General features: G+C 40.4%; 1 pseudogene; it reads left to right on the top strand.

Moving 5' to 3' along the window:
• The first annotated feature begins 673 nt into the window (after window positions 1-673).
• LOC123149228 (PHD finger protein ALFIN-LIKE 3-like) lies at window positions 674-4,391 on the top strand (annotated as a pseudogene).
• Window positions 4,392-5,769: the final 1,378 nt, after the last annotated feature.

Raw genomic sequence — 5,769 nt, 5'->3', positions numbered from 1 at the left:
CAAGCCCTTCATCGGCTCGAATAAGGTTTTCGAGGGGGTTGTGGTGCGTGGGCCCGATCGAAACAGGTGGCAATCCTGGGACGCGGCTGGCGCAAGCATGTTTACATACGGTAAGGTACTATTTGGTCAGAATCCAAACATATCCCTTAACCTTTTAGCAATAAGTGCATACAAAATAATCATCAAAGTTTCATCTTAGAAACTGCATGACTAAAACATAATGCATTTCAAAACCGTGGGAGAACATCGTGCCGTGTACTTTTTACACTACGGAGGAAATAAATGCCTTTAAAAAAATAAATGAAATTAATGAAGGAAATAAAGGAGTACCGCGTATTCTGGACTGCTGATCCAGGGATCACACGCCAGTAGCCCTAGGATTTGCATTCCAGCTAACTTGTAGTTATTTCACTGGTGCTGGCACCTCGCCGGCGTGGCCAAAAACGTGATAGGAAACGAAAGAAAACAAATACATCCCGCCCATAGACTCGAAAGGAAAGTAGTAACCCGTCCGCGTCCTCCGTTCCCCAGTCTTCCATCCTCTTGACGCCGGCTCTTTATAAAGCAACAAAGTATCAGGGTGCCCCATAGATCCAATTCCACCTTCCTCCTTCAAGAGCTCCGCCCATCTCTGCCAGTCCGCCGCCGGCGAACCTAGCACGAATCTCATCCCATGGACGCATCTCGCGCCGGCTCCTCCTCCAAGCCCACTCCCTCCAGGCGTCGTCTCACCGTTCCCGTTCATGGGCGGCCTTCACCAACCCCGCTTACGGCACACCCTGGTGAATGGCGGTCCCGCCCGGCCGTCTCATGGACCGTGGAGAACATCTATGAGGACTTCTCTGGCCGCCGCAGCGCGCTTGTCCAAGCCCTCACCACAGGTACGCCACGGGATGCTCCTCAGTGACACATTTTTCTGGATATATGTGACGCCTATGTGCTGATGGATCTAACACCAATCTCTTCTCCTCCTTGTTGCCATACACGCAGATCAGGATACATTATATGATTTATTGCTCGAGGAAGGTATGTAATATAGATATCCAACTGTCCCAGAAATGTTATATCCATTGCTTGTTACAAAATTGTAAATCCGGCTGACAAGATATTCCAGATCCATTTTTTATTAAGAAAAACAAGTCATCAGTTCCGTGCTGTTGCACGGGATAGTGGAGTTCTGTATTGAAACATGGGGAAACTTTGTCTGATAGTATGGTCAGTTACTTTTAAAATATAAAAGTGTTTTTTTTTTGTATTAGACATAGGAAAAAATCTTTAGATCCCGTATTAGGCAGAGGCTGATAGTTTCATCTGACATGAAAGTTCAGATCCATTTTTTATTAAGAAAAACTAGTCATCAAACCCGTGTTTGCACGGCCTAGTGAAGTTCTGCACTGAAACATGGGGAAACTTAGGATGATAGTTTTGTCAGTTACTTTTAAACATATGACCTTGTTTATTTTTGTATTAGACATAGGACAAAGAACTTCAGATCTGGTGTTTATTTTAGTATTAGGGATAGGCTGATAGTTTCATCTGACATGAAATCTCGGATCCATTTTGTATTAAGAAAAACAAGTCATCAATCCCGTGATTGCACGGGCTAGTGAAGTTCTTTATTTAATTAATCTTGGACTGATAGTTTGATCAGTTCCTTTGAAACATATAATGGTTTTTATTTCTTATTAGACATAGGAAAAAGTATTGAGTTAGACAACTACGGGCATTTGTGGCTGTATTATTTAGATCCTGCTGTCCCTAAAATTTTAGATCCATTTTTAGTTACAAAATTGTAAATCCGGCTGACATGAACTCTCAGATCCGTTTTTTCATGAAGAAAAGCTAGTCATCAATCCACTGCTGTTGCACGGCCTAGTGAAGTTCTGTATTGAAACACAGGGGAATTTAGGCTGGTAGTCTGATCACTTACTTTCAAACATATTTCTCCGAAAGAAAAAGGTTATTTTCAGATATACAACTATGTTTATTTTTGTACTAGACAAAGGAAAAAGAGTATAGAGTTATAAACAACTCTCTGCATTAGTGGTAGTATTTTTTGCGTGCGTAGACTTTTCCAATTGACTAGTGTGTGAAATCAATGCGCGCGATATATATTCTTGGTGTGCTATGCCCCCAATAACTCCAAATTGATAGAAGATGTAACATGGTAGCAATTTTATGAAGGCTGCATGTGTACTGGTGGGCAATAGTATTGCAAACGCGAAACTCTTTCGTGGATGTATACTTTTTTTTCTCCTTTTCTCCTAAAAAAATACGATGGGGTTTGGTCTTAAGTTTATTATAGACATTCAACACTTGTCGCCCACAAAATCTTCAACTGTTTCTAGACCATATCTTTTCTAGGACTCGATTATGCATTACTATTTACATCGAATATTCATGCAAAAGTGTTCTACAAGAGTACATGAGGACATTTATTTTCTCCTGGTCATGAAGAGTATCCATGGTTCTATTTTGAAATATTTTTAATTTTAAGTCACATATTATATACATGTATATTCACTAAAATACGTCAGATAAATGATATAGTTTTCTATTTTTTAGTAATGATCAAATTTTTTAAAAGAAATTTGTTGGGAAATACAGACTAGCTATTTTCCGCCGACAACGCACAGTGTATATAAACATATATACTTGTGTGCGCACAAGCGATCTTTCTCACGATGACATAGAGAAGACCGGCTTAATTTTAAATTAGTCAAAAGTAGGGAGATTTGTATAAATTTGGCAAACATAGAGAACTGCATATTTATCACGCCTCGTAATAGGCCTAAAGTACGTGCAAGTTCTAAGCCTGCAGCCAGTGATATGAACCTCGCCATCACCAAGCCATATGCATGGCATGGGTGCTTCATGCAAAAAATATTTAATTAATTAAAGTGTCGAAAGTACTGCCCAAATGTAAAACAAACATGCAAACTAACAATCTAATCTCCGGCTTTTTTTACAATAGAGTTGTTTGACATGTACCTACATCAAACCTGTTTGAATAATATAATGACTTTTTGTCAAATGGATTGTTTGGAGAGGTAGTTTTTCTTAAATTAAAGTAAATCTCATATGGTGCTCCCAATTACAATTAGTAAATATAAGATGGCGAGGTGTGCAGATCACTGGCCGATGTAGTGGTGTGATTCATTTTCTCGCTTCAGGTAAAGAGCCAATGTGCTTGTACGGGTACCCGGACGGTAGTTGGGAGTTGACGCTGCCGGAGGAGATGGTGCCGCCAGGCCTGCCAGTGCCGACACGAGGCATCAACCGCCGGCGAGATTATATGAACCGTTCTGACTACCTGATACTCGTCGCCCACCACTCCGACTCGTGGCTCATGGGCGTCACCTTTTTCTTGTCCACTTATCTCGCCGCCAACCAAAGGTATGTTACTACTATTGTTGTTGCTGCTGCTACTACTATCACCACCACCACCACTAATACTACTTCGTTTCACAAAGAGTTTTTTTGTGCACTTAACATTTAGGATATTTATATGTGCAATCTACCTCCGAGAAACGTAACCAATAATTTCACAACACATAAAGCATGTGCATGTAGAAGAATCATTGAATGCAGCAAAAAGCGCAAAAACACCTAACTTCTATCTAACAAAACAGTATGTAATTCCTATGCTTTTAAACAAGCGTATAGAAGATTCTATTTTTTGACATAATATCTTGTTTTTTTCCATTTAACAAACACGAGAGAGAATACAGCTTCAACAGAACAGTAGTCCTGCAGAACCAACTATTAGAGACTCAGCATTAAATAATGGGCTATTCTTATTAGGGGTGATCTTCGTTTTCTATTTAAATCATTATGTTCTTGTGCTTATATAGTTCCTCCATGCATCAAGAATGTCATGTGTTACATATTGCTTGCAAAGCCAATTGCTGATTTGGTAATGTTGGTTTACTTTCTCTTTCAGGACACGTTTATTTGATATGGTAAACGAGATGCGAACAACCATGACGAATTCTATCTCTCTTATGGTCTTCCTTGGCTATCAACATTTGTGCGTTACAATGCAAACTGGGAGTCGAGCGCATCAACTCAAGAGAATGTGTTCAATCCAGACGTAGACTCTATCGCACCTGCTGAAGAGAACGTGCCACCTTCTCAAGACTCAATGCAAGTTTTGTCTGCTCCAAACAGGGACTCTAGGAAGCCTGCTAAAGACAAACAAAAGGATAATGAAGTTACCGACTTTTGTGGATCTTGTAATGCTCCGTTATCATGCCAATGCCTTTTGGATTGGTTGTGACGAATGTGACCAGTGGTTCCATGACAAATGTGTGAAGGTAACTGCCTCTGAAGCAGAACATATCAAAGAATACAAGTGTCCTGACTGCATCCGCGAGGTGATCGGAGAGTAGGATATAATATGTGCACCATCCCTTTATTTTAGCATATGCAGTCACCCTTTGTATGAAAAAATGATTAACTAGAAAGGTAGTGAGAGAGGCATTACATTCTTTTCCCATTCCGTTGGGATATATTTAAGAATTCAGTTTACAATGTCTTGAAACAGGCTTTCGCCTTGCTATATTAATATAGCAACCACCTGACAGAACTGTGATATTGTTGATGGGCAAACAGGACAATCAAGCCCAGAAAGAGAAACAAATGCCAAAGCGATGATTTCCAGCAACCGCCGCCACACTTCTATGCCTCTGAATTCCCGCATACCAAACAACACCTTCAAGAAGTACTACGACGACAATGATGCTGCTGCCCAAACAGATCCTCGGATTTTTGCCGGTACACGGAGAGGAGTGCTGACGGGGTACACCTGACGCCCTTGATGAAGGGAGGCGGCGCCCACAAGCGTCACCGTGTTGGTGCCGGCTGAACCGACAAAGATTTTTCCCGACCCCCGCACAGCTCGTAACTGCAGACCAAACATGGTATTGTAGCACTTTCGCAGAAGTATGCCAACGAGTAATCGTCCCAACAAAGAGCTGAGAAGAGTATTTATGGATGTGTTTCTGTCACACACACAAGGCCTCATAGCTCTTGTGCGAAGTACTGCTTGGGCTTCTTCAAATACTACTGCTGTCCTTGTAACTGTGTTTATTTCTTATTAGGCATAGGAAATATTGTATTGAGTTAAACAACTAATGGCATTTGTGGCCGTAGTTTTTAGATCATGCTGTCCCAGACTTCTTGAATCCGTTTTTAATAAAAAATTGTAAATCTGGCGGACATGAAATCTCAGATCCGTTTTCCATGAAGAAAAAATAGTCATCAAAATCCAGTGCTGTTGCACGGGGTAGCGTAGTTCTGTATTGAAACAAAGAGGAATTTAGGCCAATAGTTTGATCAGTTACTTTCAAACATATTTCTTTGGGAAAAAGTTATTTTCAGATATACGACCATGTTTATTTTTGTATTAGACAAAGGAAAAAGAGTATCGAGTTATAAACAACACTGTCCATTAGTGGTTGTATTTTTTGCATGCATAGACTTTTCCAAATGACAAGTGTGTGAAATCAATGCGCGTGATATATATTCTTGGTGTGCCATGCCCCAAATAATTCCAGATTGATAGAAGATATAACATTATAGCAATTTTATGAAATCTACATGTGTACTGGTGGGCTATAGTATTGCGAATGAGAAATTCTTTGGTGGATGTACTCCGTCCATTTCACAATATAGTGCGCCCGCGTTTCCCGAGGTCCGACTTTGACCATTAATTTAATCAACGAAACCGACCGCGACGGGAGAAAAAATTATATAACTGAAAACTTG

This window comes from Triticum aestivum, chromosome 7A (genome assembly GCF_018294505.1).
Source record: "Triticum aestivum cultivar Chinese Spring chromosome 7A, IWGSC CS RefSeq v2.1, whole genome shotgun sequence".
NCBI lineage: Eukaryota > Viridiplantae > Streptophyta > Magnoliopsida > Poales > Poaceae > Triticum > Triticum aestivum.
The sequence above is the reverse complement of the archived record's forward strand: the minus strand, read 5'-3'. Positions and strand labels throughout refer to the sequence as shown.